The sequence below is a fragment of the Pongo abelii genome, chromosome 2, assembly GCF_028885655.2.
Source record: "Pongo abelii isolate AG06213 chromosome 2, NHGRI_mPonAbe1-v2.0_pri, whole genome shotgun sequence".
Taxonomy (NCBI): domain Eukaryota; kingdom Metazoa; phylum Chordata; class Mammalia; order Primates; family Hominidae; genus Pongo; species Pongo abelii.
The window spans coordinates 171,928,074-171,951,152 of record NC_085928.1 but is presented as its reverse complement, the minus strand read 5'-3'; the positions used below and the strand labels follow the sequence as shown (position 1 = coordinate 171,951,152).

Genomic DNA, 23,079 nt, shown 5'->3' with positions numbered 1-23,079 from the left:
TGAAAAAGCCACAGTCACATCTCTTCTAAGTGCCACTAAGTTGAAATAGATCCAAATTATGCAAAAGAAACGGAATTAACCCATCTTGGTTAATATATGTAACTCTGAGTCTGTTATGGTTGCATAGCAAAAATATAGTTCTTGGGGCCCAACTTTGGTATTGGTAGAAGTCAAGCCTGGCATGGCGGCATGCCTATAGCTCTAGCTGCTCAGAAGGCTGAAAAGGAGGATTGTTTGACCGCAGGAGTTCGAGGCTGTAGTGCACTATATGGCTGTGAATAGTCAACATAGTGAGACTCATAGTGAGACAACATAGTGAGAACTCATCTCCAAATAAATAAGTAAAACTGGAGTCAATGGAGTGAGACAACATAGTGAGAACGCATCTCCAAATAAATAAGTAAAACTGGAGTCAATGGAGTCAGTACTCTCAAACTGTGCTGCTACTTTATCAAGTATGTTTGTCTAATGTTCTATATTATTTGTTGTTAATTCACATTCACAGCATCTCAGACATCAGGAGTAGATTCTGTCTTAAAAAAGAAAGAACACTTTCTTTGCTCATCTATAACAAGAAACGCCTCATCTATTCAAGTTTGGTTATAAGATTGCAATAATTTAGTCACATCTTCAGGTTCCACTTAAAATTCGAGTTCTCTTGCTATTTCTAATATATCTGCAGTGACTTATTCTATCTACTAAAGTCTTGAAACCCTCAAAATCACCTATGAGAGTTAGAATCAACTTCTTCCAAACTCTTGTTCAGGTTAATATTTCAACCTCCTCCCATGAATCATAAATGTTCTTCGTGGTATTTAAAATGGTGAATCCTTTCTAGAAGATTTTCATTGTACTTTGTCCACATCCATCAAAGGAATCACTATCTATGGCAGCTATAGCCTTACAAAATTTTTTTTGTAATAATGAGACTTGAAAGTCTAAATTACTTCTTGATCCATGGGCTGCAGAATGAATACTGTATTAGCAGATATAAAAACAACATCAATCTCCTTGTACTTCTCCATGAGAGCTCTTGAGTGACCAGATGCATTCTCAATATGCAGTAATATTTTGAAAAGAATATGTTTTTTGGAGTAGTAGATCTCAACAGTGGGCTTAAAATATTAAATAAATCATGCTGTAAAGAGATGTGTTGTCATCCAGGCATTGCTGTTCCATTTATAGAGCATGGGTAGAGTATCATAATGCTTCAGGGTCTTAGTGTTTTGGAGATAGTAAATGAACATCAGCTTCAATTTAAAACCACCAGCTGCATTAGTCACTAACAAAAGAGTCAGCCTGCCCTTTGAAGTTTTGAAGCTAGGCACTGATTTCTCCTCTCCAGCTATGAACATCCTAGATGGCATCTTCATCCAAAAGAAGGCTCTTTCTTCTACAGCGAAAATCTGTTGTTCAGTTCAGCTACTTTCATCAATTAACTTCTTATTCAGATCTTCTGGATAACTTGCTATAGCTTCTACATCAGCACTTGCTGCTTCACCTGGTACTTTTATGTTATGGAGATTGCTTCCTTCCTCAAACATCATGAACCAACCTCTGTTAGATTCAAACTTCTGTTATGCAGCTTCCTTAACTCCCTTAGCCTTCGGAGAACTGAAGAGGCTTCAGAACTTGCCAGGATTAAGCTTTGGATTAACAGAGGGTTGTGGCTGGTTTGTTCTTCTATCCAAACTACTAGAACTTTCTCCATAGCAGCAATAAGGCTGTTTCATTTTCTTATCACTTGTGTACCACTTTTAATTATATTTGAGAACTTTTTTTTCTTTGCACTCACAGCTTGGCTAACTCTTTGGCACAAGAGTCTTAGCTTTCAGCCTATCTTGACTTTTGATATGCCTTCTTCACTAAGCTTAATCATTGCTACCTTTTCATTTAAAGTGAAAGATGTGTGACTCATGCTTTTACAAGAACACTTAGAGGCCATTGTAGAGTTATTAGTTGGCAAATTTCAATATTGTTGTATCTTGGAGAATAGGGAGGCCCGAGGAAAGGGAGAGAAATGGGAGAATGGACAGTGAGCAGAGCAACTGAAAAACACATAACACTTATCACTTAACTTCACTGCCTTATATTGGCCTGATTCATGGTGGCCCAAAACAATTAGAGTAGTAGAACATTGATTACAGACCACCATAAAAGATGTAATAATAATAATAATGACAAAGTTTGAAATGTTGAGAATTACCAAAATGTGACACAGAGACATAAAATCAGCATATGTTGTTGGAAAACTAAGACTGATAGACTTACTTGAAGAAAGGTTGCATCAAACCTTTAATTTGCAAAAAAACCCACTATGTCTCCAAAGCATAATACAGTCAAACAAGTATAAGTAGGTATGCCTATATTCACTTTTTTCTTCATTAAGTTTGATTGATCGTAGGGAATTTGCTTGCATATACATGTTATCAAAACATCATTTTCCTCTGATTCCCTATGTTCTCCCATATCTATACTTCTTTGTATTACTTAATACTGTTGTTTACTTATTGGGCATATTTCTCAGTCTTTGTGTACATACTGCTGTTCCAAGCCAATTTTAAACAGAAAACTAAAGAGTAATAAATGTCTATGAAACGCAAATTCAGGTTCCTGATTTAGCCTAACTTGGGCCAGGTATCTATTCAGCTATAGTTGAGAGGCAAGTTACAGGGCCAGCTCTCTACTCAGCAGTGCTTTCAGAGTGGTCCTTAAACAGGTTGAGTGTAATGGCTCATGCCTGTAATCACAGCACTTTGAGAGGCAGGGGAGGGCAGATCACTTGAGGTCAGGAATTCGAGACCAGTCATCGGCATGATGAAACCTGGGCTCTACAAAAAATACAAAAATTAGCCAGGCGTGGTGGTGCACGCCTGTAGTCTCAGCTACTTAGGAAGCTGAGGTGGGAGGATCACTTGGGCCCAGGAGGCAGAGGTTGCAGTGAGCCTAGATGGCGTCACTGCACTCCAGCCTGGGTGAAAGAGTAAGACCCTGCATCAAAAACTAAAAACAAAGAGGGGTGTGTTAAGAGAGGTCAATGATTAATTTTTCTTAAAGAAAAGAAAATGAGCTTGACAGGCCCCCAAAACATACAGCTGATACACTCATTCATTCTGGAACATCAGAGCAATATTTACTGATATTTCTATCTGTATAGCTAATGAACACATTAAATTCAGTCTGTCCTAAACTGAGCTCCTCTTAAGCCATACCTCCAATCTTTTGCATTTCCACTGAATGCATCGCTGTTCTCTCAGACCCCCAGACTTAAAATAGTAAAGTCTGTTTTGACTCATTTTCTCTATTATCCTACTCATCGTTTCCAGTAGGTTAATAAGTAAGATGTTTTTACATCTATAGCGCCTCCATTCTAGCTTCTCTTTCATTTCCCTAATTCCAGCACTCTTTCCACTGCTTATTCAACCAATATAACACAGTATAACAAAAAGAAAAATATTTTGTCTCTAGCATCCACACTTTAAATTAATTCTATAAACTGTTACTAGAAACAATTATTCCCCAAAGATCAGCGTATAACTCAGAAACCTTTAACGCTCAGAACCTGCTAAGCTCTAAATTACTAAGTCATTATTTAAAATAATATATGGAATGTGTTCCTATCTGATTTCATTGTCTGATCCTGAGTTTTCCTATGTTATCTTTAAAAGAATTTGTATCCTAATGGTTTGTTAATTCATGTAAGACTTCCTCTAAAGAATTTGAACCTCTTCTCTTTCTTGCTACCACGGTTTTACATATCATGTTTTTCACTATAGAATACTACCCTGCCATGAGGACTGGCCAGAAATTTATGCAACTTAGGAAAAAAAACTTTCTCTTTCAAAACCTCTGTTCTTCTTTCCATACCGTGGGATTCTGTTCTTCATATAAGTAGTCATTGAAAATTTTCTGTACCTCTCCTCTAATACTCATCACATTCTAAAATAGGTATATTTTTAATGGTTTTCTTCATGCTTGTATTTCCTGCTATACTGAAAATAAAAAAGCAAGGAAAGAAGGAAGAAAAGAAGGGAGGGAGGAAGGAAATGATTGAAAACTTTTTGAAGAAAGGGACTTTGTCTTAGTCCCTTTCCTCAAAACCATCCTTTCCTCAAAACCATCAAAATACTTTACACGATGAGTAAAGGTTAGAGAGGGTTCTGATGAGATTAAGATGGCATAGTTGACAGGGCACTGCGCAGATTGTTTGAACTCCACTTTGGCCCACTGTCATGAGTCTACATGTGTGATGTACAATAGAGAAGCAAGATCTTCCCATTGTCTCCCCATGGAAACCTTGTCTCAAAATATAAATGCCACTTTCTTCCTCAAAACCAGACCTTTAAGATCATCCTTTCTTCTGATTATTTCTGAGTACCAGAGGAGGCAGAGTGATGAAGAGCCCATAATGATAGGTGCACTGAGAAGACAAGTCAATGTGATGACTGAAGCTTCACGGACACAAAAACAATGAACACAAAAACAAACAAACAAACAAACAAACAAAAAACAGAACCAAGGGCTGACTTGAATTCAAGGTAGCATTTTCAAACGCAAAATAATACTATATTCATAGATAAAATGCAAGTCAATAATTGTGGCTCAATTGACACTATTTACTCTGATCAATTGTATTAGTAACTTTTCTGTATTTAAGAGCAGGATGAATACTGCATACACAACAAACAGATGGCGGTACCTTCAGCTTCAGAAGTGTTCTCCTTCCCCCACCCAGAAGACAGATTTTTCATCCCATTCCAAACATGAATTACTGCAAATTAACTTAGAGTTCCAATTATATAATGCATAATCTTCTGATGGTAATCATCCTATGTATCATATAATATAAGTGAATAACATGATGAATTTTTTAAGTACCATGTCTTCTGAGATTTATTTTACCATGGCCTTCAAGAACCTCTGTGATCTAGGCACTCGCCTCCCCAGAAGCCACATTTTTATTAGAAATATAATTGCATATATGAAAAAATCAAAGTTTTCACTGAAATTGAAATGTTAGAAAAATAGTAGTACTGTGAAAGAAAGGGGACTTATGAAATTTACTCCTCTTATAGAGAACTAAAAAATAACACAAAATTATGCCAGAGGTTCACTAAGCTCTTTAAATGTCCTGATTTCCCAAGACAAGTGGCAGCTTTCAACTTGTCCTATTTATTTTAAGTGTTGTGCAAATTATATGAAAATAGCAGATTGCATAACACATTTTTCTAGTTATGGTTGAAAAAATAGCACTTACTTAGAAAAATCCCCAGAGATTTTCTTAGATCATTTCTCCATAAGGAGGAATAATTATTCTACTTTGGGCAGATACTGTCTCATGCTGAGGGAATACATGTACAACAAATATGAAATCCTATGAAGAATGGAATAGAGATACTATTTCAGTAATTCAGTAGTAAAGATATTTTCCTTTGAAGTATATGGAGTTTGAAAAAATTATATAGTAATATTTTCTAGAACTTACTTTGGATCCACAATGTATTCTGATGAACTACATAAAGTCACATTGCTAATCTGTAAAAGATGATGGTTGAAAGAATTTAGAATTATCTTGCTCAGACATCTGTAGGTTAATACCATTTTGTGAATATTCATCCACTATTTTACAGTTCAGCAAAATAACAGTTTTATGTACATTATTCATAGCTAAAGGTCCTTTTCAAAGCAATATTACCCTCAGCAAATGTTTTGTTTCCTATACTTATGTGGCCAAAACTTGACACTGAGAAACGTAATAAAGTTACTTTGTTATATTTTAATGCTTGAAATTCTAGTATTTCAAGAGAATTAAAGTGTTCTTGAGGAAATAAAGTTTCTCAACAGGCCTAAAAATAAAGTTTTTTTCAAAAATTTATAAAGGAAAAGTCATAAATAATAGTCAAATGTATGTGAGGTGGCTAGTCAAAAAGAAAATGTAAGCTGTCTACAATCATGGATTAAGTTGTTTTGATACAAACCTTTAGTTTTTGAAAACAGCCACCTTTACAAGAATAATAAAATAACCATTATCCAGTGAGGAAGCAACTAGCTTTTAATGGCTACCTACAGTAAATGTTGGCATGCAGAAGAAAAATGAAAGGGGATTTTACCATGGAACCGAGCAAACACCCATAGAGTAAATGTCTTCACCTAATGTTGGGCTGGGGGGGTGCTTACAAATAGTGATGAAGCTAAGAGATCATATTTTCCCAACTGTAGTCAAAGAAAGTATTCATTCCCAGGAGTAGACTTTTATAAGGTCATATTGTGATAGCATTTTAATAGATAGACTTAGCAGAGGCAGTTAGGAAACTTGTACCTCCAGAATATACACAGACCTCTGAAATAGCAGTCAAAAAAAAAAAAAAAATCAACCCACTACCACAACAACAATAACACTCCCCTAGTAACTCTTGATCAAGAAAACTAAATAAAATTAAAATTAAATATTTAAACACTATTATAATGGAATATATCCTAAAAAAAGAAAAAGTTATAGAAGCATTTCAAAATTATTTTATTCATCACATTTACTGAACTATTGAGTGTCAGGCACAGGGATTACAGCAATAAATAAGACAGACAAAAATCCCTGCCCTCAGACATATTAGAATCTAGGGAACATCAAATTGAACAAATAATTGAGCAATTAATTATTTAACTTACAACTGGAAAACACTCAACGAAGGAGCACACGATGCTTTCAACGAATATTATAGTGGATACTATTTGTTAAAATTATTCTGGGAAGGTCTGCAAAAAAGTTTTTAAGGCATCCCACCACCTCTTTGACTACTTAACTGGCACCTGTCCTTACTGACTATCTTGAAATGACAGTATTTGGTGTTTTGGCTTCACTGTGATGGTGAGTGTGTGTGAGTGAATGGAGGGGGTTGGTGTTCTTCTATATAAGAGGAAATAATTTATCTTGTCCATTGTACGAATATCAAATTGAGGAGTCCAGATATCACATATACTAGAGAAGACTACTATCTGTCTTATGTCTTTTGGTTAGTTTATTGTGAGCTGTCTCTATTTCCTGATACTTCTCTGTGACCATATTTTCTCCAACCAATAGTCATCACTTATTGGGTAGTATTCATCATCATCCAATTTAATCCTTACAAAATTCTTAATGACTTAGATGTTACTATTGGTACATTAAGATAAGGAAATCAAGAATCAGAGGAGTTAAGTTGAATAAACCACTATGCAAGATGAGTAAATACTTTGTATCTGTTAGTAGATCATATATCCTGAGGTATGCTGACTTGGAACCAAGCTGAGAAAAGTGGAAAATAGATAGACTTTGTCCTTCTTTGTCTATTGCAATCTGGACATCGTAATTTTAGTTTAGGTCTTATGCATGAATCAGAGATTTCCTGTGTAAACATCCAGTTGGGTAAGAGATTGGGGTAAATGAATTACTTTTAGGCTTTTTTTGAGCTTGGGATGAAGGTTCTTCTTCAAGGGTTATGAGATATCCTAAGGAGGCCAACGCCCACTGGAAAGCAGATGTACAGAGGAGTACAATCCCCACCCCAGGATGCCAGTTTTATTACTATATCACAGATGAGACGGAAAACAATGACACACTTTGAGTGTTTTTATTTGAATTTCCCATATTTTCTTGTGTATCTAGAATCTGATTTAGTCAACTTTACAATAAAATAGAAATAACTACTTTCACAGTGTTGGTTTATACATTATAAACTAATGTTTTAGTTGGCATTGCAATACCCCAAGCTAAAGGGATCCACTCAGCTTTTAAGGAGGCATTCTTCACACAGGTGGATTCAATTTCCTTTTGTTATGTCAGCATTGGTGCCCAGCTCAGGCTGTCCAGCTAAGTAGGATGACATTCCTGTTCAGGTATGCTATGCATACAGTGGTTCTCAAGGAAGGCTGCAAATATTCATCATACACAAAACAGATACACATGCCTTGTTCTCACCTTCAGATATTGTTATTTATTTGATTCATGTGCAGCTCAAACATTGGTTTTTGATACTTGAAGCCACTTCTCAAGGCGATTCTAATATAGCCAGAGTTAATCATCAATGAGCTCAACTGGCAAGATAAAAATAGTAATTTCACCAAAGTGGAATCTAAGTAACCCAAAGACAACAAGAAAGAAAGCATTCTGATGCTGCGTTGTGGCTACAGTGGAGTTGAGGCTGGTGGTTTTGAGTGTGTGTGTGTGTGTGTGAGTAAGTGTGAGTGTGTGTGAGTGTGTGGGTATGTGTGTGTTTGGGAAGAAGCAGCTTAAAGACACATAACTGCACTGGCTGTGGGGAGATTCGATTTTTATTCCACACTAAGTGGGTAAAGATTACTGGAAATGCATTTCTATGAGGAAACCAGAAATTTTGAGTTAAATAAGTCTAGTGGTTAAGGTAAGGCAAATATACAAAGGGCAGTTTACTAAATTTCAATATAAAACTTAAAAGGCCAATGGGGCACAAGAGTAGACCGCTTCAGTTTGAGGAAAGGACATAAAAAGCTGTCTGATTAGACTGGTACTTTTACTTTCTCTTCTGCTCTGTTAGCACGCTCTCTCACAACAAAGATTTACTGACTAATCAAGTTACATACAGCATTATTTAAATGGCATATTTTCTTTCAACAACTGTGAAAACAAGGATTTTCTTGTTGTTCTTTTCTCAATGCTTGATTGTGAATATTTATGCTAGTAAATTATCATAGGAGAGGTAAGACAGAATAATAACATTTTTCTCAGCTTACCAAAAACCTAGGGTCACAGTTGTGAGAAAATATAAGCTGAGATATTGGCATATTCTTTGTCTTTTGTTTTTTAGTTCATTTTGCATGTGACTCTATACTGAGGAGACTTTGTTTTCTCTTTGGCCAGAGTATTTGACCTCACACAATGCAGATTTTCCACAGCCACAATTTGAACTTAGTGCAGATTTTTTTCCTTTGAGTAATTTAAGCTCTAGAATAATATTCACTTTCCATCTCATGATCATTCATACATTATTTTTTATTTAAATCACTTTCTTTATTATTCTCTAAAGCATAAGATCAGATAGGATAAGGTGGTTAGTGTAAATAAAATGATGTTTATGAAACTGGTTACATTATCATTGATGCAAGCAAACTCAAAAGATATGCATTAAGATTCTATTACATGCCAGGTATTATGTTGGATAAGTGGTTCTGAAGCTTTAGCATGCATCAGAATCACCTGGAAAGTTTGTTAATACATGAATCACTGTGCCCCACTCCCACAGTTTCTGAGTCAATAGGTCTGAGGTGGGCTTAAGGATTTGCTTAAAATACAATGCAAAATGCAATGGTTGCTACTGCAGATCTCTTCTCTGCTCCATGTTCAGGGATATCCTTTTGATAGGTTGAAATCAGCCATGGTGGGAGCATTTAAACTATAGAAATCTACAAATGCTACAAATCAGAGATTTCCCCCTTCCATTCTCCTTCCCATAGGAGCTAGGTCTTAAACATTTACCAGCAGATCACTGGGGGCAGACATTGGCATTTTTAAAGCCCCCCTGTGATTCACATGTTGGATTCATGTTAAGAATGATCTAGAGGGAAAGTTCTGGGAGGGAAGACAAATACATGATACTTAGTGTGGTAATATATAATATGATTTATAATGCAGGAACAGGAGTGTGGATGATTGATTCTCTTCTGTGGAAATTCGGAAATAACTAATGGAGGAAGTTCATTCTGAGCTAGAATTTTAATGCAATATAGGACTTAAATTGGAAATGCCGCAAAGAGTATTTGTCAAGAAAGAAGGCATTCCTGCCAAGACCAGTGAAAAACAAGGGGACGTGTTTGGGGAGCACATTAATTTTGGATTAATCATCAAACCCAATAAGCATTTATTGAAATTACAATATTTGCTGATTATCTTCCCTACTGGACTATAGGCTCCATGAGGACAGAGACTTTGCCTGCTATGATATAGAAGCTTCTAATATAATATCTGGTACATAATACATGCACAAAAATTATTGTGTATGAATGATGTGCCTCCAAAAAAGCTGAAAATGAAGTAAATGGGACACATTATTCACAGTGACTGGGTATAAAATATGGAACTAGTCCTTAATTTTCTCAACTGGGCAAGAAAATCTACAGTAATGTATTAAAAAAATGGCAGTGATCTACAGTTATGTGAGAAGGAACAAGAATTTGTGCAGAAAAAATTAGGACAACAATTTGTGGAGAAAGGATTCAAAGTTTAAGTTTTAAGACACTATAAAATCTGGCAATTTTTATTTTAAAAAGTTTGTGAATACTAATTAAATGATTCATTTCACTTTTTAAAAATTTTGAAATATTAATTGGCACCTACAATTTAGGGCATAAATACAGTTATTAGAGATAGGCATCAGTAATACAGATTGAGAACACTATGACTGTTATTTGAGCTATGATTAGGAAGTCAGTTCCCTTCTTTTAATTCACCAAGAAATATCTTAAATATATAACCTACTTATATCAAGCACAGTCAAAAATGGTTAATTTAAAAAAGATTGGCTTTTGCTTGTTTAGAAATTTGTCTAATGCAATCTGGAAATTCTATTTTGAGTTTGTAGACATTAACTCATATAATATACAGAAAGGCTTCAAAATCCAAAGACAATATTCAAGTAAACTATAGCACATTACCCAGGAAGAATCCTTAAAACTATTTATTTAAGATTACATCTTTTCTAAAATAAAGACAGTGAGCTTTAGTCCAAAGAATCATCTACTGTCAGGGAGCTATACATGTATACAGTTCCAGTGATTGTTTTAGAAAATAAATTAGAGAAACATAGCTAGAAAATGCAAAATACTTAGAGACTAAGCAACAAACTAATAAATACACAGGTCAAAAAAGAAATCTCAAGGACAATTTAAATATATTTTGAACTAAATTAAAACATTAAAATTTGTGAGGTACTGTGAAAGCAGTGCTTAGAGGAAAATTCATAGCATTGAATGAATATATTAGAAAAGAAGAAATATCTAAAATTAATGATCTAAGCTTTCACCCTAGGAAACTGAAGGTGGGGGAGTGGAGAAGAGAGAGAAAGAAAGAAAGTAAGCAGAAAGAAAAAAATAATCAAAATAAAAATTACAGTGGAAATTAGTGAATTGAAAACCGTAAACTAATAGAGAAAATCAACACAACCAAAGGCTGGTTCTTTGAAAATGTCAATAAAAATAAATAAGCCTCTAGACAGGCTAACTGAGAAAAAAAAAAAAAAAAGGAAACCACAAACTGTTATCAGATATAAAGGAAAGGGCATTATTATTTATTCTACAAACATTAAAGGGATAATAAAGGAATATTATGAACAACTCTATGCCCACAGATTTGGCAACCTAGATGAATAGACTGATACCTTGAAAAATTAAATTTTGAAAAACTTACACAAAAAGACACAATCTGAATAGGCCTATATTTATTAAATACATTGAACCAATATTTAAAAACCTTCCAAACCAGGAAATGTCATGCCAAGGCAGATTAACTTGTGAATTCTACCAAATATTTCAGGACAAATTTACACCAATACTTTACATCTAAGAGATATAAGCAAAGGGAATGTTTCCTGACTCATTTTATGAAGCCAGTATCACCTTAATAACCAAAGTCAGATAAAGATATCAAAAGAAAAAAAAACTAAAATCCTATATCTCTCATAAGTGTAGATGTGAAAATCCTCAAAAATAACAGATTGAATCCAACAATCTATAAGAATAATTATACACTATGATTAAATAGGTTTTATTCCAAATATTCATGACAAGTTAAACATTCAAAGTAAACGATGTAATTTTTCATATCTTTTTGCTAAATAACAAGAGTGAAAAAAAACACATGATCCTATTAATAGATGCAGAAAGAGCATTTGACAAAATCCAACTCTCATTCATGATAAAAACTCTTTGAAAACCTGAAATAGAAAGGAATGTCCTTGATTTAATAAATAATACCTATAAAACACTTGAAGTCAACATCATGCTAAATGATGAGAAAATAAAAGCTTTCCTGCTAAGATCAGAAACAAGGTAAGGATGTCTTTTCTCATCATTGCTTTTCAATATCATACTAGAAGTCCTAGATAATACAGTAAGACAAGAAAAGAAAAGGTATACAGACTGTGAAAAACAAAATAAAATTGTATCTCTTCACAGATGGCATGATCATTTATATATAGAATATTTGGAAGAATCAACATTAAAAAAAGTCCTGGAACTAATATTATAGCACTATTGCACAATACAAGGTTAGTATGCAAAAATCAATTGCTTTCCTATATACCAGATATAAACAAGTGGAATTTAAAATTTAAAAAACATTACTATTTATACTAGCAACCCCAAAATTAAATACTTAGGTATACATTTAACAAAATATGTGCAAGATCTATATGAAGAAAATTACAAACTTCTGATGAAAGAAATTTTAAGAAAACTAAATAAATGGAGAAATATTTTATGTACATGCATAGAAAGATTCAATATTGTCAAGATGTCAGTTCTTACCAACTTGATCTATATGTGTAATGTAATGTAATCCCAATTAAAATCTCAGCATGTTACTTTGTGAATATTAATAAATCTAGTCTAAACTTTACAGGGAGAGGCAAAAGACTCAGAATGATAAGCTCAATATTGAAGAACAAAATTGTAGGACTGACACCACTCATCTTCAAGACTTACTGTAAAACTACAGTAGTCTATGCAGTGTGGAATTGGTGAAAAAATTCAATATAGTAGAATAGAGAGCCCAAAAATAGGCATTCATAAATACAATAAACTAATATTAATTTTGACATTGTGTGGAGCAAATGCAACACAGTGGGGAAAAGGCAGTCTCTTCAACAAATGGTGCTGGAAAAACTGGCCATCCCATGCCAAAAAATACATCTAGATACAGGCCTCACACCCTCTACAAAAATTAACTTGAAATGGAAGTAAATGTTAAATGAAAACCTATAAAATTCCTAGACAATAATCCACAAAAGAAAATCTAGATTATCTTGGGTACGGTGCTAACTTTTTAGATACAATGTTGAATGCATGATAAATGAACAAAATAATTGATAAGCTAGACTTCACTAAAATAAAAAACTTGTGTTCTGCAAAAGATGTCAACAGAATGACAAGACAAGACATACATTAGGAGAAAATGTTTGCAACAGACATATCTGATAAAGAACTGTCATTCAAAATATACATAGAACTCAAACTCAACAAGAAAGTGAAAACCCCACTTTAAAATGGAAAAAAAAGCTGAATGGATGCCTTAACAGAGAAGATGTACAGATGGAAAATAAGAATGGAAAAATATCCTTAAAATTATAAATCATCAGAGAACAGGAAATTAAAAAAGAACGAGGCAGGGCACAGTGGCTCACCCCTGTAATCCCAGCACTTTGAGAGGCCGAGGTGGGTGGATCACCTGAGGTCGGAAGTTCAAGACCAGCCTGGCCAACATGGAGAAACCCTGTCTCTACTAAAAATACAAAAATTAGCCAGGTGTGGTGGTGCATGCCTGTAATCTCAGCTACTTGGGAGGCTGAGGCAGGAGAATCACTTGAACCCGGGAGGTGGAGGTTGCAGTGAGCTGAGATTGCACCATTGCCCTCCAGCCTGGGCACCAAGAGAGAAACTCCGTCTCAAAACAAAACAAAAAAACAAGGAAAATCCAACACACTAACAACAACAAATGCTAGCAAGGATGTGAAGTAGCAAGAACTCTCACGCATTACTGATAGAAATGCGAAATGATGCAGCCACTTTAGAAGATAGTTTGTCAATTTATTTAAAAACTAAACATACGATCCAGCTAATATTCTTCATATTTATCCCAATGAATTGAAAATTTAAAACCACACAAAAACTTACATACAGATGTTCATGGATACTTTATTCATAACTGTCAAAACTTGAAACCACCAAGATTTCCTTTAGTAGATGAATGGATAAGTAAACTGGTACATCCAGAATATAGAATATTATTCAGCATTAAAAGGTATGAGCTACCAATCCATGAAAAGACATGAAGGAATCTTAAATGCATATTACTAAGTGGAAGAACCACCATCTGAAAAGGCTACATGCTGTTTAGCCTTTTACTATATATATTTATTATATATAATGAATATATATTTATATGTTATATAAATATTATATTATATGTTTAGATGTATAAATAAAATTAGATATTTATTTTACAGAAACTATATAACTATACATTCTCTATTAACTATGTAACATATGTTACATAGTTATATATGAGATATAGTAATATAGTGACTATATAATAAATATAGTTGAAGTAAAATAGTATGTATACAGTGTGTAATACAGTATTACTATATTACATGTATGTATACTAATACGTGTATTAATTTCAATTAATTTCAATTCCTTTCATTTTCTGGTAGAGACAAAGGAGACACATTTTATCAGTGGACCCAAAACTCTGGTGCTGGTCACAGACTCAGGAAGGCAGCCTTCAATTGGTGTTTAATCATTGTGGGATGCCTGCCTAATTATTCACCCATGTTCCATTGGTGTCTGATCTCCATGGGGGCACTTGCTTTGGTCATTCACCCACATTCCCTTGGTGGCAAGTCAATTGCAGGGATGCCTGCTTTGGCTGCTCACCCACATTGCAGCCAAGGGCTGCTCTCCACCCCTTCTCTCTGTGTCTCTACCCCTTTTCCACTTTCCTGGGGGGCAAGCATCTCCCACTCTTTTTCCACTTTCCTGGGGGGCAAGCACCCCACACTCCTTCTCCCTGTGTCTCCACCCCTTTTCCACTTTCCTGGGGGGCAAGCACCTCCCACCCTGTTTCCACTTTCCTGGAGGGCAAGCACCTCCCACCCCATTTCCACTTTCCTGGGGGGCAAGCACCTCCCACCCTGTTTCCACTTTCCTGGGGGGCAAGCATCCCCCACCCCGTTTCCACTTTCATAGGGGGAAAGCACCTCCCACCCGTTTTCCACTCTCCTGTGGGGAAAGCACCTGCCACCTCTTTTCCACTCTCCTGGGGGCAAGCACCTCCCGCCCCATTTCCACTTTCCAGGGGGGCAAGCACCTCCCCCCCGGTTCCACTTTCCTGGAGGGCAAGCACTTCCCACCCCTTCTCCACTTTCCTGAGGGGCAAGCTTCCCCCACCCCTTCTCTCCGTGTCTCTACCCTTCTCTTTAAACTTGCCTCCTACACTACACGCAAACTTCCACCCTCCATTCCTCCTTTTTCTGCCTTAGCCAGTGTTCTCAAGAACTTAAAACCTCTTCAACCTGACCTAAAACCTAAATGCCTCATTTTCTTCTGCAATGCCTCTTCACCCCAATACTAACTCGACAGTGGTTCCAAATAGCCATAAAATGGCACTTTCAATTTTTCCATCCTACAAGATCTAAATAATTCTTGTTGTAAAATGAGCAAACAGTCTGACGTGCCTGATGACCAGGCATTCTTTTACACACTGGTCCCTCCCTAGTCTCTGTTCCCAATGCAACTCATCCCAAATCTTGCTTCTTTCCCTCCCGCCTGTCCCTTCAGTCCCAACCCCAAGTGTCTCTTAGTCTTTTGAATCTTCCTTTTCTATGGACCCATCTGAACTCTCCCCTCCTCCCTAGGCTGCTCCTTGCCAGGCCGAACTGGTCCCAATTTTTCCTCAGCCTCTGCTGCCCAACCCTATAATCCTTTTATCACCTCCCCTCCTCACACCTGGTCTGGCTTACAGTTTTGTTCGGCGACTAGCCCTCCCCCACCTGCCCAGAAATTTCCTCTTAAAAAGGTGGCTGGAGCTAAAGGCATAGTAAAAGTTAATGCTCCTTTTTCTTTATCCAACCTCTCCCAAATCATTAGCGTTTAGGCTCTTTTTCATCAAATATAAACCCCAGCCCAGTTCACGGCCCGTTTGGCAGCAACCCTGAGATGCTTTACAGCCCTAGACCCTGAAAGGCCAGAAGTCCGTCTTATTCACAATATGCATTTTATTTTACTACTCAATCTGCTCCTGACATTAAATAAAGCTCCAAAAATTAAATTCCAGCCCTCAAACCCCACAATAGGACTTAATTAACCTCACCTTCAAGGTGTACAATAATAGAGTAGAGGCAGCCAATTAGCAATGTATTTCTGAGTTGCAATTCCTTGCCTCCACTGTGAGACAAACCCCAACCACATCTGCAGCACACAAAAACTTCCAAATGCCTGAATGGCAGCTGCCAGGGGTTCATCCAGAACCTCCTTTCCCAGGAGCTTGCTATAAGTGCCAGAAATCTGGCCACTGGGCCAAGGAATGCCCACAGCCCAGGATTCCTCCTAAGCCATGTCGCATCTGTACAGGACCCCATTGAAAATTGGACTGTTCAACTCACCTGGCAGCCACTTCCAGAGCCCCTGGAACTCTGGCCCAAAGCTCTCTGATCGACTCCTTCCCAGATCTTCTCGGCTCAGCAGCTGAAGACTGATGCTGCCTGATTGCCTCGGAAGCATCCTGGACCATCACAGATGCTTTAGTTAACTCTTACAGTAGAAGGTAAATCTGTCCCCTTCTTAATCAATACGAAGGCTACCCACTCCACATAACCTTCTTTTCAAGGGCCTGTTTCCCTTGCCTCCATAACTGTTGTGGGTATTGATGGCCAGGCTTCTAAACCTCTTAAAACTCCCCCACTGTGGTGCCAACTTGGACAACATTCTTTTATGCACTCTTTTTTAGTTATCCCCACCTGCCCAGCTCCCTTATTAGGTTGAGACATTTTAACTAAATTATCTACTTCCCTGACTATTCCTGGGCTACAGCCACACCTCATTGCCACCTTTTGCCCCAGTTCAAAGCCTCCTTCACATCCTCTCCTTGTATCTCCCCACCTTAATCCACAAGTATAGGGTACCTCTACTCCCTCCTTGGTGACAAATGATGCACCCCTTACCATCCCATTAAAACCTAATCACCCCTACCCCACTCAATGCCAATATCCCATCCCACAGCATGCTTTAAAAGGATTAAAGCCTGTTATCACTTGCCTGTTACGGTGTGGTCTTTTAAAGCCTATAAACTCTCCTTACAGTTTCCTCATTTTACCTACCCAAAAACCAGACAAGTCTTAGAAGTTAGTTTGGGATCTGCGCCTTATCTACCAAATTGTTTTGCCTATCCACTGCAAGGTGCCAAACCCATATACTCTCCTATCCTAAATACCTCCCTCCACAACCCATTATTCTGTTCTGGATCTCAAACATGCTTTCTTTACTATTCCTTGCACCCTTCATCCCAGCCTCTCTTTGCTTTCACTTGGACTGACCCTGACACCCATCAGGCTCAGCAAATTACCTGGGCTGTACTGCTGCAAGGTTTCATGGACAGCCTGCATTACTTCAGTCAAGCCCAAATTTCTTCCTCATCTATAACCTATCTCGACATAACTCTTCATGAAAACACACATGCTCTCCCTGCTGATTGTGTCCAGCTAATCTCCCAAACCCCAATCCCTTCTACAAAACAACAACTCCTTTTCTTCCTGGGCATGGTAGTATACTTTCACCTTTAGATACCTGGTCTTGCCATCCTAACAAAACCATTATATAAAATCACAAAACCAAACCTAGCTGACCCCATAGATCCTAAATCCTTTTGCCACTCCTCTTTCTGTTCCTTAAAAACAGCCCTAGAAGCTGCCCCCACGCTAGCTTTCCCCAACTCATCCCAACTCTTTTCATTACACATAGCCAAAGTGCAGGGCTGTGTGGTCAGAGTTCTTACACAAGAGCTAGGACCATGCCCTGTAGCCTTTCTGTACAAACAACTTGACCTTACTGTTTTAGCCTAGCCCTCACATCTGCATGCAGTGGCTGCTGCTGCCCTAATACTTTTAGAGGCCCTCAAAATCACAAACTATGCTCCACTCACTCTCCACAGTTCTCATAACTTTCAAAATCCATTTTCTTCCTCACACCTGACACATATATTTTCTGCCCTCCGGCTCCTTCAGCTATGCTCACTGTTTGTTGAGTCTCCCACAATTACCATTGTTCCTGGCCTGGACTTCAATCCATCCTCCCACATTATTCCAGACACCACACCTGACCCCTATGACTATCTCTCTGATCCACCTGACATTCACCCCATTTCTCCATATTTCCTTCTTTCCTGTTCCTCACCCTGAACACACTTGGTTTATTGATGGCAGTTCCACCAGGCCTAATCACCACTCACCAGCAAAGTCAGGCTATGCTATAGTATCTTCCACATCTATCATTCAGGCTACCACTCTGCCCCCCTCCACGACCTCTCAGCAAGCCAAACTCATTGCCTTAACTCAAGCCCTCACTCTTGCAAAGGAATTACGTGCCAATATTTATACTGACTCTAAATATGCCTTCTATATCCTGCACCACCATGTTGTTATATGGGCAAAAAGAGGTTTCCTCACTACACAAGGGTCCTCCATCATCAATCCCTCTTTAATAAAAACTATTCTCAAGGCCGCTTTACTTACAAAGGAAGCTGGAGTCATTCACTGTAAGGGCCATCAAAAAGCATCAGATCCCATTGCTCAGGGCAATGCTTATGCTGATAAGGTAGCTAAAAAAGCAGCTAGCTTTCCAACTTCTATCCTTCATGGCAGTTTTTCTCCTTCTCATCTGGTCACTCCTATCTACTCCCCCACTGAAACTTCCACCTATCAGTCTCTTCCCACACAAGGCAAATGGTTCTTGGACCAAGGATCTCCTTCCAGCCTCACAGGCCCATTCTATTCTGCCATCATTTTATAACCTCTTCCATGTAGGTTACAAGCCGCTAGCCCGCCTCTTAGAACCTCTCATTTCCTTTCCATTGTGGAAATCTATCCTCAAGGAAATCACTTCTCAGTGTTCCATCTGCTATTCTACTACTCCTCAGGGAGTTTTCAGGCCCCCTCCCTTCCCTACTCACCAAGCTTGGAGATTTGCCCCTGCCCAGGACTGGCAAATTGACTTTACTCACATGTCCCAAGTCAGGAAACTAAAATATCTCTTTGTCTGGGAAGACACTTTCACTGGATAGGTAGAGGCCTTTCCCACAGGGTCTGAGAAGGCCACTGCAGTCATTTCTTCCCTTCTGTCAGACATAATTCCTGGGTTTGGCCTTCCCACCTCTATACAGTCTGATAACAGACCAGCCTTTACTAGTCAAATCACCCAAGCAGTTTCTCAGGCTCTTGATATTCAGTGGTGCCTAGTTTTACCTCAAACTGCCACCCTTAAGTCTCTCTTTAAGTGGATAGAAGATCTTCAGTGACAAGTTACCCTCCAATACTTTCACCCTGATGAAGTCCTATTCTTTACTTTTATACTTACTCTTATTCTCGTTTCTGTTCTTATGACACCCTCTACCTCTCCCCAGCTATCTCCACCACACTATCAATCTCAGTCACTCTCTCCTAGCTGTTTCTAATCCCTCTTTAACAAACAATTGCTGGCTTTGCATTTCTCTTTCCTCCAAAATCGCCAAGGCCCTAACTTACTCACTGCTAAAAAAAAAGGGGGGGGGGGAGACTCTGTATATTTTTAAATAAAGAGTGTTGTTTTTACCTAAATCAATCTGGCCTGGTATATGACAACATGAAAAAATTCAAGGATAGAGCCCAAAAACTCGCCAACCAAGCGAATAATTACTCTGAACCCCCTTTGACACTCTGTAATTGGATGTCCTGGGTACTCCCAATTTGTCGTCCTTTAATACCTGTTTTTCTCCTTCTCTTATTTGGACCTTGTGTCTTTCGTTTAGTTTCTCAATCCATACAAAACCACATCCAGGCCATCACCAATAATTCTATATGATAAATGCTCCTTCTAACAACCCCACGATATCACCCCTTACCACAAAATCTTCCTTCACCTTAATCTCTCCCACTCTATGTTCCCACGCTGCCACTAATCCCTCTCGAAGCAGCCCTGAGAAACATCGCCCATTATCTCTCCATACTGCCCCCAAAAATTTTTCCCTGCCCCAACACTTCAATACTATTTTATGTTATTTTTCTCATTAATATAAGAAGATAGGAATGTCAGGCCTCTGAGCCCAAGCTAAGCCATCATATCCCCTGTGACCTGCATGTATACATCCAGATGGCCTGAAGCAACTGAAGATCCACAAAATAAGTGAAAATAGCCTTAACTGATGACATTCCACCATTGTGATTTGTTTCTGCCCCACCCTAACTGATCAATGTACTTTGTAATCTCCCCTGCCCTTAAGAAAGTTCTTTGTAATTCTTCCCACCCTTGAAAATGTACTTTGTGAGATTCATCCTCTACCCACAAAACTTGCTTATAACTGCACCGCCTATCCCAATACCTATAAGAACTAATGATAATCCACCGCCCTTTGCTGATTCCTTTTTCAGACTCAGCCCTCCTGCACCCAGGTGAAATAAACAGCCTTGTTGCTCACACAAAGCCTGTTTGGTGGTCTCCTCACACGGACAAGTGAGACAATGATATTATGTAAAGTGTTCAAACCAATGACCTATAGGCATTCCTGAGAGAGAAGAAGAAAAAGTAAATTTGGAAAACATATTTGAGAAAAAATAATTCAAGAATATTTTTCTTCTCTTTCTAGAGACGTAGACCTCTAGACACAAGAAACTGAGAAAACACCTAAGAGATACTATATGGGGCAAATGTCACAAAGTCATATAGTCATCAGAAGAGTCAAGGTCAATTGTAAACTTACAAAAATCCAAAATGCAGCTAGAGAGAAGAGTCAAATCACCTGTAAAGGGAGTCCCATCAGGCTAGCTGTGAACTTTTCAACAGAAAATTTACAAGCCAGAAAATATTGGGGGCCTATTTTTAGCCTTCCTGGAAAAAAAAAAAAAAGTGCTAACTGAGAATTTTGTATCTTCCCAAACTAAACTTCATAAATGAAGGAGAAATAAAGTGTTTTCCAGAGAAGCAAATGATAAGAGAATTCATCCCCACTAGATCAGCCCTATAAGAAATGTTCAAAGAAGTCTAAACACGGAAATGAAAGGATGATACTTGCGATCATAAAAGTACACATAAGTACAAAGTTCATAGACCCTCTAAAGCAATTACACAATTGAGACTACAAAGCAAATAGCCAACAACACTATGACAGGAACAAAACCTCACCTATCAATGTTAAGCTTGAATGTAAATGGTCTAAATGCTCCACTCAAAATATACAGATTGACAAATTGGATTTAAAAAGTAAGATGTAACCATCTGCTGCCTACAAAAGATCCACCTGACATATATAGGCTCAAAGAAAAGAGGAGGGAAAGATATACCATACAAAAGGGAAACAAAAAAGTGCAGGAATTGCTAGTCTTATGTCAGGTAAAACAGACTTTAAACCAACAACAGTTAAAAAAAAAAAAAGAAAGAAAAAGAAAAGAAAAGAAAAAAAAGGCACAATTCAATGAGAAGATTTAACTGTCTTAAATATGTACATACCTAACACTGGACCACCCAAATTTACAAAACAAATACTACCAGACCTAAGAAAAGAGATTGATAGCCACATAATAATAGAGACTTCAACACCTAATTGGCAGCACTAGATAGATCATCAAAGTAGAAAACTTACAAAGAAACTCGACTTAAACTAGACTCCTGACTAAATGAACCTAATAGACATCTACTAAACATCCACCCAACAACTGCAGAATATACTTTTTTCTTATCTGTGCATGTAATATTCTCTAAAATTGAACGTATACATGGCCATAAAGTAAGTCTCACTAAATTTAAAGCAAAATTAAAATCATATCAAGTCCTTTCTTGGACCATAGTGGAATAAAGTTAGAAATCAATACACAGAACTAACAAAACCACACAAGTCCATGAAAACTAAACAACTTGCTCTTAAATGACTTTTGAGTAAACAATAAAATTGGGAAAGAAATAAAAAAAATTCTTGAAATAAATGAAAATACAAACACAATATACCTCTGGGATTTATCAAAGGCAATGTTAAGGAGAATGTTTATAGTATTAAATGTCTATATCAAAAAGTAGGTATATCTAAAATTAGCAACCTAAAGTCACACCTCAAGGAACTAGTGAAACAAGAATAAACCAAACCCAAAACTACCAGAAGAAAAACAATAACAAATAAAGTTTTGCTCTTGTTGCCCAGGCTGGAGTTCAGTGGCACAATCTCGGTTCACTGCAACTTCTGCCTCTGGAGTTCAAGCAATTCTCCTGCTATTTGACCCAGTCATCCCACTACTGGGTATCATCTACCCACAGGTAAAGAAATTGTTTTATCAAAATGACACCTGCACTAGTTTATCAGGGCACTATTTATAATAGCCATGTATTGGAATCAAAGTATCCATCAACGATTGACTGGATAAATAAAATGTGGCATATATTCACCATTGAATACCATGCAGTCATAAAAAAATAATAAAATCATGTACTTTGCAGCAACATGGATGGAGCTGAAGGACATTATCCTAAATGAAATAACTGAAAAATAGAAAATCAAATACCTCATGTTCACACTTATAAGTAGAAACTAAAGAATGAGTACACATGGACATAAAGATGTAAATTAAAGACATTGAGGCCTCTAACGTGGGGAGGGAAGAACAGGATGAGGGTTGAAAAATTACCTATTTGGTACAATGCTCACTATTTGGGTGATGGGTTCACTAAAAACCCAAACCTCACCAATATGCAATATATTCATGTATCAAACCAGCATATTTACCTCCAGATCTAAAATAAATTAAAATAACAACAACAACAAAAAGATTCACATTTGAGTCATTTTATGCCAACATTCAACAAGGATTCTATAAAAATAAAAAAATTATAGGGCAACATCACTTGTGACAATTAATGAAAAATTCTAAGCAAAATATTAATAAACAAAATTTAGCAATGCTAAGCAATATTTATATCAGGACTCAGGTTATTCTAGCATTTCAATGATGATTTAACATAGGAAATCAATTAATGTAATTATATTAAGTGATTATAAAAGAATAACTCCATAATTAACTCAACATATGAAAAATTGTTGAAAATCAATGTTTACTCATGATC

General features: G+C 37.1%; 1 long non-coding RNA gene across 2 annotated transcripts in view; it reads left to right on the top strand.

Moving 5' to 3' along the window:
• LOC129058353 (uncharacterized) overlaps positions 1-23,079 on the top strand; it is a 55,899-nt gene that overhangs the window by 11,150 nt on the left and 21,670 nt on the right. The gene's annotated exons all lie outside the window — the stretch shown is intronic.